Here is a 12,127-nt window from a genome sequence, read left to right as displayed (position 1 = left end):
TTGGATTGCATCTCTAAGGAAGCAAAACATATCTTTACAGCTGATAATCTCATCAACAGGGATTTCAACTGAGGACAGCCTGGAACCCTGCATTATTTGCTATTAAATCATTACGAGATAATCAAGATTTTTCGAGAACTGACTAGTCATAACATTGGTCTAGTATGATCTTTTAGTGACTAACATTTGGCTGCACATTCTTCGCAAACGTGTTCTATACACAGCGACGTCGATGTGCGGATACCATCAGCCATACCTAGCCACCAGCAAGGTTGAACCTCCTGAAGATGTCAAACTGTTGTTCTGAGGTTTATATTGTCGAATTTGCACAACATCATCCGGCGGCAAACTCGTAAAGACTATTTACATCATATCTGCTGGGGAAGCTTAAAGAGTCACAGTAATTGTAGTTATATTTAAATGCATTATACAATATGAGACACAATCACAAATGGTTTTAATAACATGTTTCTTCTACTTATTGTGTTTTATTACAAAAGTGTTAATTTAATTTCATATTCCTTGTTACAAATTTGTAACACATTTGAGGATGACCCTCTCAACAATGCACATACATGAATCCATGTTACTTCCGTTTGAAATGTATACCAATGTAGCTGACCAGTTCGAGTTGGGCATGCTCATCAGTTGTGAGTAGTGGATGGTAAACGAAGAAACATTACCCTTATCACATCCTCTAATTTCGCAGTGACTACGCTACTTACCCACCCGTCCTTGAAGTAAGTGGTCAGCTTCACTTATCTCACTGGCGAATTCACCAATTTCAATTTAAATTAACACCTGTCAAAATATTACTGTTCCTGCAAGTATTTTTGTTTTTTTGGCTATGAAGCAGAAAAACTATACTATTAAGAACCTTTTCAAGTTAGTTGATGTTTTCGGTTTCAATATTTAATTGCTAAATACGTGTTATTATAATAAATGACTGAGGACTGTGCGCTGCATGAATACTTGATTGAGACTGCATGTGACCTGCAGGCAGTAGTTCCATGACCACTGATTTAAAGGGTGAAACCATAGCGAACTCAGAAGTCTTCTTTTACTGTTCTTTCAGGTCACAGCCACCATCAAAAACTAATGTAACAAGACACTTGGTATTACAATTTAAGAACAACAGAAATAAAGTGATTCACATATACAGACGTTTATACAGTTAAGGGTCTAGTATGATTAGGATCTTGCTATCTACTTCTCTTAGTGTGTTTGCTTAAATGTCTATGTTATTTTTTTTTATATTCTGTATCTTTCCGTGTGATGGTTTGTCTCCAACATTGGAGCTGATCCGGCATAGAACACACAGATTCCTTCTTTGTCCTACAAGATAGCTGTAATCCTTGAGCAATCCATGGTCTGGTTACAGACTTCTATTTAATCTGCGTTAATTTAAGAGAAAAACAGTTTTCAAACTAGGTAATGACTTTATCAACGAATATGTTTCATTTTTATTAATGTCACAAGCATTGTAGGCATATCTCCAGTTCCTATCTTTAAGCAGCTACATAAATGCTCAATTTAATAGAAAACTTTGCAGTGTTATGCCTAGATATTTAACTTATGTGACTGTGTCAAGTGGCACACCACTAATACTTTATTCAAACACCACATAATTGTTTTTCTACTGATTTGCATTTACTTCTATCTTTATATGTCTAGAGCAAGCTGTCGTTCCTCAAACCAAATAGAAACTCTGTCTAAGCTATCCTGAATTCTTATACATTCACTCACCGACCATACTTTCCCATGTACTACTGCATCAGCAGTAAACAGTAAAAAATTGGTGCTCACTACATCCATCAGATCATTTACGAGTAGAGAAAATAAGACCAGTCCTATAACACTTCACTGGGGCACTCCTGGCGATGCTTTTGTCTCTGATGAACACTCGCCAATCAGGACAATGTACAGGGTTGTAATGTTTGAAAAATCATCGACCCATTCACACATCTAGGAATGCATTCAGTGTGCTCAGACCTTTAGTAACAGTCTGCAGTGGGGCACCATGTGAAACACTTTCTGGAAATCTGAGAATATGGAATCTGCCTGTTGCTAAGGTGTATCATAGTTTTTACATGTAAATGTGACATCAAGGGTGGAGTTAAATGAGAAAATTATACCTTCAGAACATCGTTTAAGAAATGGATGATTCATAAACAATTCTTTCTCACAACTGTACACTCTACTGTCTAAGAACACTGCAGATTCAAATTAACTTATGACTACCTTTACACATATGAAAATCATTTTCATTTAGGGACACGATATGCCTTCAATCCTTGCTTATCAGTAGATAATCACTCAGTACATACTTTACATGAATACCTGCCTGTCTCCATTTCACAGGGTAAGTATAAATCTTATACATTTCAAAATTATGCTTCTATCTAGCAATGGGAACAGAAACAATAACAGTTAATGCATTTCAATCATTAAGGAGTGTGTGGTGGTTAACTTATAGTAAGCATGTAAATTGTAAGAGTTAACAGGGTAAATCATGGTATATGTTGCATCTAGCTTTCGTCAATTGATCTGTAAAAATTGTTCTGGATGTAGTAGTACGCTGCTCAGACAATCATTTAAACTAATTTCTAAGGCTGTTCTTAAATTAAGGGCATCAATTCTAGCATTTTATAAACTATGAGTAATCCTTAACAAAAGAATGTTTAAATCTAAGTGTGCACATCCTTGGAATAGTTCTTGGATATTTGTGTTCGTTTCATTATGAAGTATGTGGAAATGTGAGATAAATTGCTTTACAATCTGTTCAATGAAAACTGTGTGGTTAGTAATGGTTCTTTGCATATTCTTTAATACGATAATTTCATTAGAGAGGTTAGTTGAATCTGTACTGGACTGTTGTTCAAGAGCTAATATTTCACCTTTATCTTCCAGTAGATCTCGACTAGATAAAGTACCAAATATGGCACGAAGGATACTCCCTCCAAAATCAAACAGGCTCGTTTATCCCTAATTAAAGTTTTATGTGGCAAAAGCTTTAAAAAACAGTAAATCTCTTGTTCATAATTAGCAAATGTAGACTCTAACTGCATTTTGGCTGTGATCCAGTTATTATACCAAGATGTATCCATTTCCAAAATCGTATCATTGCCCTTAACAGACCGAATTAAGTGAATTTGCTTCTTTACAGAATTGAACTGTTGATGGATTTCACTCAGATTGTACTTGAGGACAAGTTTTGTATTACTTGTTGAAACTACCATGTCTGATCGAGGTTCAAATAAAACACCTGTACTCTATGGTACTGTTACTACAGCATTAGTAGAATATGCTATCATAGCAAGCATTAGAATAAAAATGAACATGGTTAATTAGTTCTAAATACTTGAGTTAACAATGAACATAAAATAAATGAGTTTCTTGGGGTAACCTGTGGAATAAAAGGTTTAGTTTCACTTGTGCACTCGTGCAATAGCTTCAACACTAAATTTTCACAACATACTCACATAAGGACATGGCTGAAATAAACACACGCATTGCTCTCTCACACACTACACACGTTTACGCAGATTGTAGGGGTGGCTGGAACAGGATCACTTGGAACGTGACGATGCTTCGGCATCGAAGTCTGGACTGCGACCTGGGTTTGAGAACAGCAGGCCTGCCCCTCGGTCGGTCCTCGTCGTCTACTACAGGAAATCTACCCAGAAATGGCTTTACACGATTGACATGAACGACAATCGAACGAAACGGCAGTTGGAGCATAAGAGCGACTGGCGACAATACCTCCAAGATTGGATATGGTCCTTTCCACAACTTCTTAAGCTTTTTGGCTTGACTCTTCCTTAACACCACGTTGCTCAGATACACAAGATCTCCAACTCAATACTGTGACATTGCTGCTTGGCGGTCGAGTTGTCTTGCTTTCTGAAGAAAGGATTGATGATTCCGCTGTTTCTCTCCTCTCCATGCTTCCTTTAGCTTGTGTGCTAGATCCCTTACGTGTTCACTGCTGATTCCGAGAGTCGATCGTGCGAAGTGAATGCATTCTTCTTCCATAGATGATCTCATATGGAATTAGGCCAGTTGAGCTGTGCATTTTGACATTGTAACAACTTACGAAGTGCGGTAAACAGACATCCCAATTGTTGTGTTTGCTGCTCACATAATGGCTAACCATTTAATAATTGTTCTGTTGACTCGTTCGACTCTTCCACTTCCTTTAGGGTGTGCTGGTGTAGTCCTTAACTGAGTTATTTGCATGAGCATAGAAATCTGTTTAAGTAATTCACTCATAAAATTCGCTCCTTGATCACTAATTATACTTAACGGTGATCTGAACTTAAGATTCCATTCTTTTACAAAAACTTTAACTATAGTCTCAGCTCTCTGATCAGGTATTGGTATCATGAGAAGGTGTCTAGAGAAATGATCTAACACTGTCAATATGTATTTGTTTCCATCTTTAGTCTTAGGCAATGGTACTCTGACATCCAGTCCTACTCGTTCAAATGGTTTACTTGTTTCTGGCAGTTCTTGCAATGGTGCACTACTACTTTGTTCCGTCTGTTACAGGAATCACACTGTGAAACAAACTCGAAAACGTGGGGTGCCGCAAGGTTCGGTGTTGGGTCCTCTGCTGTTCTTAATATATATTAATGACTAGCCATTCTATATTCACGAAGATGCAAAGCTGGTACTTTTTGCCGATGATACAAGTATAGCTATCACACCCGACAGACAATAATTAACTGATGAAATTGTAAATGATATTTTTCAGAAAATCATTAAGTGGTTCTCTGCAAATGAGCTCTCATTAAAGCTTGGCAAAACACAGTATATACAGTTCCACACAGTAAATGGAATGACGCCATTAATAAATATAGCTTCGATCAGAAATCGGTAGCTAAGGTAGAATATTCAAAATTTCTAGGTGTGTGCATTGATGAGGGGTTGAACAGAAAAAAACACACTGAGGATCTGCTAAAACGTTTGAGTTCAGCTACTTATGCTATTAGGGTAATTGCAATTTTGGCGATATACATTTGAGTAAATTAGCTTAGCGTGCCTATTTTCATTCTCTGCTTTCGTATGGCATCATATTCTGGGGTGACTCATCATTGAGTAAAAGAGTGTTCATTGCACAAAAGCGTGTAATCGGAATAATTGCTGGAGCTCATCCAAGATCATCCTGCAGACACTTATTTAAAGAGCTAGAAATCTTCACGGTAGCCTCACAATTTATATATTCACTTATGAAATTTGTTATTAACAATCCAAACGAATTCAAAGGTAATAGCAGTGTACATGGCTACAACACTAGGAGAGAGGATGATCTTCACTACTCAAGGTTAACTCTAACTTTGGCTCATTATGCTGCCACAAAAGTCTTTGGTCACTTACCTAATAGCATCAAAAGTCTGACAGATAGCCATATAGCATTTAAAAGGAAATTAATAGAATTTCTTAATGGCAACTCCTTCTACTTATTAGATGAATTTTGGAGATTGTAAGTGGGTAATTTCCCAATCCCCACAAAAATATTGAGTGTCATGTAATATTTTGTCTAATGTACTATCTTGTATAGACACCTTTTATTAACCTGACACATTCCACATCATTACGAAGTGTTGTGTTCATGATCTATGGAACAAGTACTAATCTAATCTAATCTAAGCTTTGCAACTCGGCCACCAAAACATTTGAGCTATTTTTATGTTTGTTGCTTTTCTACCGCAATGTCCTGACAATAAAGAATCGTGTTGCTCTCTCATGATTTGCTCTTTCATGCTTTCTGGAATAACTAGGCAGTTTCCTTCACTAGTGATTTTGTACAGTAATCCATCTATCTTGACAAAATGTTGATCATTTTTCCATAATTTGCATTGTGGATCTACTTCTTGAGCTGCCTTTAACTCTTCTTCTCGACTTATTGTAACACAAACACTGAGTTTTCGTCTCATTGCATCAGCATTCACATGTTGTTTACCAGGTCAGTGGATAACCTTAAACTGGTACTCACTCATTCTTAATGGCCATCTTGATAATCTGGATCTTTGATCCTTTAAGGTCAATAACCATTTAAGTGCGGCATGATCTGTAATAACTGTAAATTCTCTTCCTGTTAAGAAACATCTGTAATGTGTTATACCAGAAACCAAAGCACAAAGCTCCTTCTCAGTAGTAGTATCATTAGATTCTGCTTTGCTTAATTGTCTGGAAGCAGATGAGATTGGATGCTTATGACCATCAACTTCTTGAGTCAAGATTGCACCTATGGCAAAACTGCATGCATTGGTTGAAAGAATAAAAGGTTTACTGAAATCCAGACAGGCTAACACTGGGGCTGCGGTTAGAGCAATTTTAAGTTTTCCATTGGATTTTTGCATTCTGTTGACCAATTAAATGTGGCTCTTTTCTTCAGTAGCTGTGTCATTGGATGTGCTATATTCGCATAACTGGCTATGAATCGTCTGTAGATATTTGACAATCCCAAGAATGATTGTAGTTCTTTCAAATTCTGTGGTTTATGAAAATTCTTTACATCTTCAATTAATTTAGGATCAGGTGGAGCACCTTCACTGGTTATAACATGACCAAGGTAGTTAACTTAACTTTGTGCAAAACGATATTTATCTATTGATAAAGACAGGTTTGCACTTCTTATACGCTTGAAAACAGCTTGTAGTTGCTCAGTATGCTGCTTCATGTTTTCACCAAAAATTGTTACATCATCAAGGTAAACGAGTGCTTGTGTTGGGGTGAGCCCTCATAAAACTGAATCCATCAGGTGTTGAAATGTAGCCGGAGCATTGTGAAGTCCAAATCGCACACGAAGATACTTGTATACTCCTGTTGCTGTTACAAATGAAGTTTTTGATTTATCATCTGGATGCACTGTTAACTGGTGATAACCACTTGTTAAATCACATACTGAAAAAATTCGTCATCTGCCAAGTAATCCAAGGTTTCCATTAAATTTGGTAAGGAGTAAATGTTGGGTATGCTCACAGTAATCAACACAAAAACGGAACTGTGGTTCTCCTGAAATTTTCTTCTTCACAATTACAACAGGCGAACACCACAGTGAGTCTGAAGGATCTCTTGGTTTTATAATTCCAGCTTCTAATTATTCTTTAACCATGTCTCCTACCAACTCCCTTTGACTAAATGATATTTGGTAAGGTTTCTGTGTGATTGTGGCAGCATTCCCTATATGAATACGATGCTGAACTAAATGAGTGACAGGTAAATTTGCACGTTCTCGGAAAAAATCTGCGTACTCCAACAAACAGGCGCTAAAATCTTCTGTTCATCTGCTGTCAAATGTTCTATCCTTTCCCAAATCTTGGACTTCAGTTCATTATTAACATCATCTCCTCATTGCAGTTTTGCAGTACTGTTACAAAACTCTGTGTTTATAACTGCAGCATTTGTTACCTCATCTGGAATCTGCCTTACATCATTTTTACTTACACTCGACACTTCAGCAACTTTCGTTCCTTGTGGAAAAACAACATCCTCATTGCTCATATTCGTTATCGCAACCGGGACTTTTGCGACATTCTGTCTCACCATTGTAGTGACACCTACACTTCTAGCAACATAACAATGCATTGTATCCAATAACCCACTATTCTCGGATCGCTCAATTAATAACAAAGTTCCTTCCTTGCATCGGGGTGACTTAACTTCAACGTAGATTGTCTTTCCTGCTCTCTTGGGAATTTGCTGAGTCTGATCAATTTGAACATCGACTCTGACGGTTTGAACTGATGCATCGTTTGGGCGGTCCATTCCCACGACGTCAGTGCTGCTGCTCCTTTGAGTACGATCTGAAGAACGATTTCCTAGGTTTTAGTTACTACAGCCTAGTCTGATCTTTCTTTCTGCGACAAATATCTCTGCCTCGTTAGCGGCCAAGAAATCAAATCCAAGTACACTGTCGAACGCGTTTCGGTATTTTAAACTACTTGCACCCTTGCTGTGTATTTATCTTTATTTTCACCTTTATCTTGGCCTTGGCCAAGAATTAATTATACATCAACTTCTCCATAGTAACGTAGTTTTCCTCCGTTTAACCCTAGCACATTTAATAGCGGCGGTTTTAATTTATCCCGTTTATCAATGCAACACCACATTAATGAGATCTGTGCTCCTGTGTCAACAAGTAGCTTGATGTTTTTCTCATGATATACAGCACCTATCACGAAGTCATTTTCGGTCTGATTTTCGCTGGAAGTAACAGAAATCACTGTCTCTGGCAAGGGGCGGACGGAGTGGTGGCCTGTACGTCCCCATACTCGTTTAAGTGGGGTAGGACGTCAAACGGGCCGACTTGGAGCAGGAGAGGCACCACAGGACATTTTAATTTCCACTGTCTATACTTTTACAAATAAATTCATAAAACTCTGTCAGCATGACCAGGAAGGATTTAGAGTTCACACTCATAGCAGTGGAGTTCGAAAACATAACGAAAAATTTTTTTTTACATGTGAAATTTCATCATTTTTTTCACTTACTAATGGCTGCATTTGTTGCTATAGGTACACTTTTCTTCATAAATAAGAGAGATTCTTCGATGAATTTTGCACAGCATACAAACCATACTAAAGGTTTATGAAACTCTAGAATTTTCCAGATCTATTAAAAACTGTGGTAAAAAGTGAGGTAATTAACTATATAATTTGTGTTTTTTCTAAACATGATGTTTAAAATATAACAGCTCATTCGTTTTTTCATAAATTAAATAAATTCTAGAGTTTCATACACCTGTAAGTATGGTATGTATGCTGTGCAAAATTCATCGAAGAATCTCTCTAATTTACGAAGAAAAGTGTACCTATAGCAACAAATGCTGCCATTAGCAAATGAAAAAGATGATGAAGTTTGACACGTAAAAAAAATTATTTCGTTATGTTTTCGAACTTCCACTGCAATGAGTGTGAATTCTGAATCCTTCCTGGTGATGCTGACAAAGTTTTATGAATTTATTTGTAAAAGTACAGACACTGGAAATTAAAATGTCCTGAGATGCCTTTCCTGCTCCAAGTCGGCCCGTTTGACGTCCTACCCCCTTTAAAGATCTGGAAAATTGTCTGTTGTTCGCATTACCTTTCTTCTTGTTGCGACTCTCTCTCGAAACATGACACTGCATCCCGCAATGAAAGCAGATTCGATTCTCTTTATAATACTTACGCTAGTGACCCAGCTTACTGCATATGTAGCATTGTACTGTTGTGTTGAAAACTCTATGCTCTTGTTTCTGCATCTCATTCGATCGTCTTGGTGCTTCAACGAAACCAACAGCTGATTCTACTGCTTCCTGAAACGTTTTAATCACGCCAATCTAACAACTTTGCTTACTTCTTCCCCGTACAACCCATGAATCAATGTGTCCAAGAGTCTCTGGTCGGCTTCGAACAACTGAATTCGATTTTCATTTTCATTTTCTAATAACTCGTACGTTTGAGCGTTGATGTTTCAAATTCTGTCTGCAAACTGCTCGATAGATTCGTCTCGTCGCATTCGCAAACTGTGAAGCTGCTCTCTGTAAAATCTGATCGCGTTTTTATGTTTAAATCTCTGAACAACAATCGTTCTAAACTCATTGTAATCTTCTGTTTTCATGCAAGTAGGCACCACGCTAATGAAATCTTGTGCTGCTCCCTGAATTCTTAATTTGGCAACCACTATCTTATCGGAATCTGTCCATGATCCTAACAGGGCGGCACCTTCAAGTTTACGAAAAAACACTGTCACATCATCTTCGGGTTTCCCGCCAAACACTGGTACTGATGGCAATAATGATAAATTCTTTATTGTAGTTGTACTTGTACTGCATTAACTATCGTTTGACAAGTCTCTCGGAACGTTACGCTCGCTTCTTTCTGCCTTTAACAGCCGAATCTCTTCTTGCAGTTCATTAATAACAGTTTGTAGATCGACAACGTTATTCTGACTGGATTGCAATATTTCGTGTAATTTAACGCCAATGAGTCACTCAAATCTAAAATAAAAATTCATCACTGCCTTTATCCCCGTGCTGACACCACTTCTACCAGGGGGTTAGTCTATGTTGTAGCCCAAGATGATGATTACACGAGAATTTGTAAGCGGTGGGTCCTTGACATACAGAATACGCAAACACGGTGAAATTTTCTTTATGGTTCAAGTGGCATGGTCTGTTGATGTTGGAAATGACCAACTGTGAACCAAATAATTAGTGCTGTTCTTGCTCAATGGTTTACAGGTCCTTGTCCACTAAGTAAATTAATTATCCTTGTAAAGCGAACATTTAGAAAAAGTAATTACAAGTAACAAAATAAAGAATAATCCCCAGCATTCGTTGGTCCTTACCAAAATCACCACACCACATCGCACAAGCCGTAAATAAAATTAAACTGATATTACCACCTATGTACCACGATTGGCCACACAACTATTCCCACAAGGCAAATACAGCTTTCTGTGAATTATTTCCAGCTTGGTACATGTATGTTTCCACATGGTCCTTTAACTACATGCAATTGAAGTCAAGTAGGAAGATGTAATGAAGTTAACGAAACTCTTTACATAGCATCTGCCCAAAGATTATGGACTCACCTGTACCAGCACAGCTATATGAAATATGCCAGTCAAAAGGCTCAACTGCAAGGTAGACAGTAGTTTTATCTTGCTCAGAGGACAGTTACACAGGATATCAAAAGTGTTTAGGAATCTTTTTAACTATCTGATTTCTTTTCATACCAGTAAATATGTTAGTAAGAGTGGTTATACACTCCTGGAAATTGAAATAAGAACACCGTGAATTCATTGTCCCAGGAAGGGGAAACTTTATTGACACATTCCTGGGGTCAGATACATCACATGATCACACTGACAGAACCACAGGCACATAGACACAGGCAACAGAGCATGCACAATGTCGGCACTAGTACAGTGTATATCCACCTTTCGCAGCAATGCAGGCTGCTATTCTCCCATGGAGACGATCGTAGAGATGCTGGATGTAGTCCTGTGGAACGGCTTGCCATGCCATTTCCACCTGGCGCCTCAGTTGGACCAGCGTTCGTGCTGGACGTGCAGACCGCGTGAGATGACGCTTCATCCAGTCCCAAACATGCTCAATGGGGGACAGATCCGGAGATCTTGCTGGCCAGGGTAGTTGACTTACACCTTGTAGAGCACGTTGGGTGGCACGGGATACATGCGGACGTGCATTGTCCTGTTGGAACAGCAAGTTCCCTTGCCGGTCTAGGAATGGTAGAACGATGGGTTCGATGACGGTTTGGATGTACCGTGCACTATTCAGTGTCCCCTCGACGATCACCAGTGGTGTACGGCCAGTGTAGGAGATCGCTCCCCACACCATGATGCCGAGTGTTGGCCCTGTGTGCCTCGGTCGTATGCAGTCCTGATTGTGGCGCTCACCTGCACGGCGCCAAACACGCATACGATCATCATTGGCACCAAGGCAGAAGCGACTCTCATCGCTGAAGACGACACGTCTCCATTCGTCCCTCCATTCACGCCTGTCGCGACACCACTGGAGGCGGGCTGCACGATGTTGGGGCGTGAGCGGAAGACGGCCTAACGGTGTGCGGGACCGTAGCCCAGCTTCATGGAGACGGTTGCGAATGGTCCTCGCCGATACTCCAGGAGCAACAGTGTCCCTAATTTGCTGGGAAGTGGCGGTGCGGTCCCCTACGGCACTGCGTAGGATCCTACGGTCTTGGCGTGCATCCGTGCGTCGCTGCGGTCCGGTCCCAGGTCGACGGGCACGTGCACCTTCCGCCGACCACTGGCGACAACATCGATGTACTGTGGAGACCTCACGCCCCACGTGTTGAGCAATTCGGCGGTACGTCCACCCGGCCTCCCGCACGCCCACTATACGCCCTCGTTCAAAGTCCGTCAACTGCACATACGGTTCACGTCCACGCTGTCGCGGCATGTTACCAGTGTTAAAGACTGCGATGGAGCTCCTTATGCCACGGCAAACTGGCTGACACTGACGGCGGCGGTGCACAATTGCTGCGCAGCTAGCGCCATTCGACGGCCAACACCGCGGTTCCTGGTGTGTCCGCTGTGCCGTGCGTGTGATCATTGCTTGTACAGCCCTCTCGCAGTGTCCGGAGCAAGTATGGTG

The sequence above is a fragment of the Schistocerca americana genome, chromosome 2 (assembly GCF_021461395.2).
Source record: "Schistocerca americana isolate TAMUIC-IGC-003095 chromosome 2, iqSchAmer2.1, whole genome shotgun sequence".
NCBI classification, from domain to species: Eukaryota; Metazoa; Arthropoda; class Insecta; order Orthoptera; family Acrididae; genus Schistocerca; species Schistocerca americana.
This window is presented reverse-complemented; position numbering follows the sequence as displayed.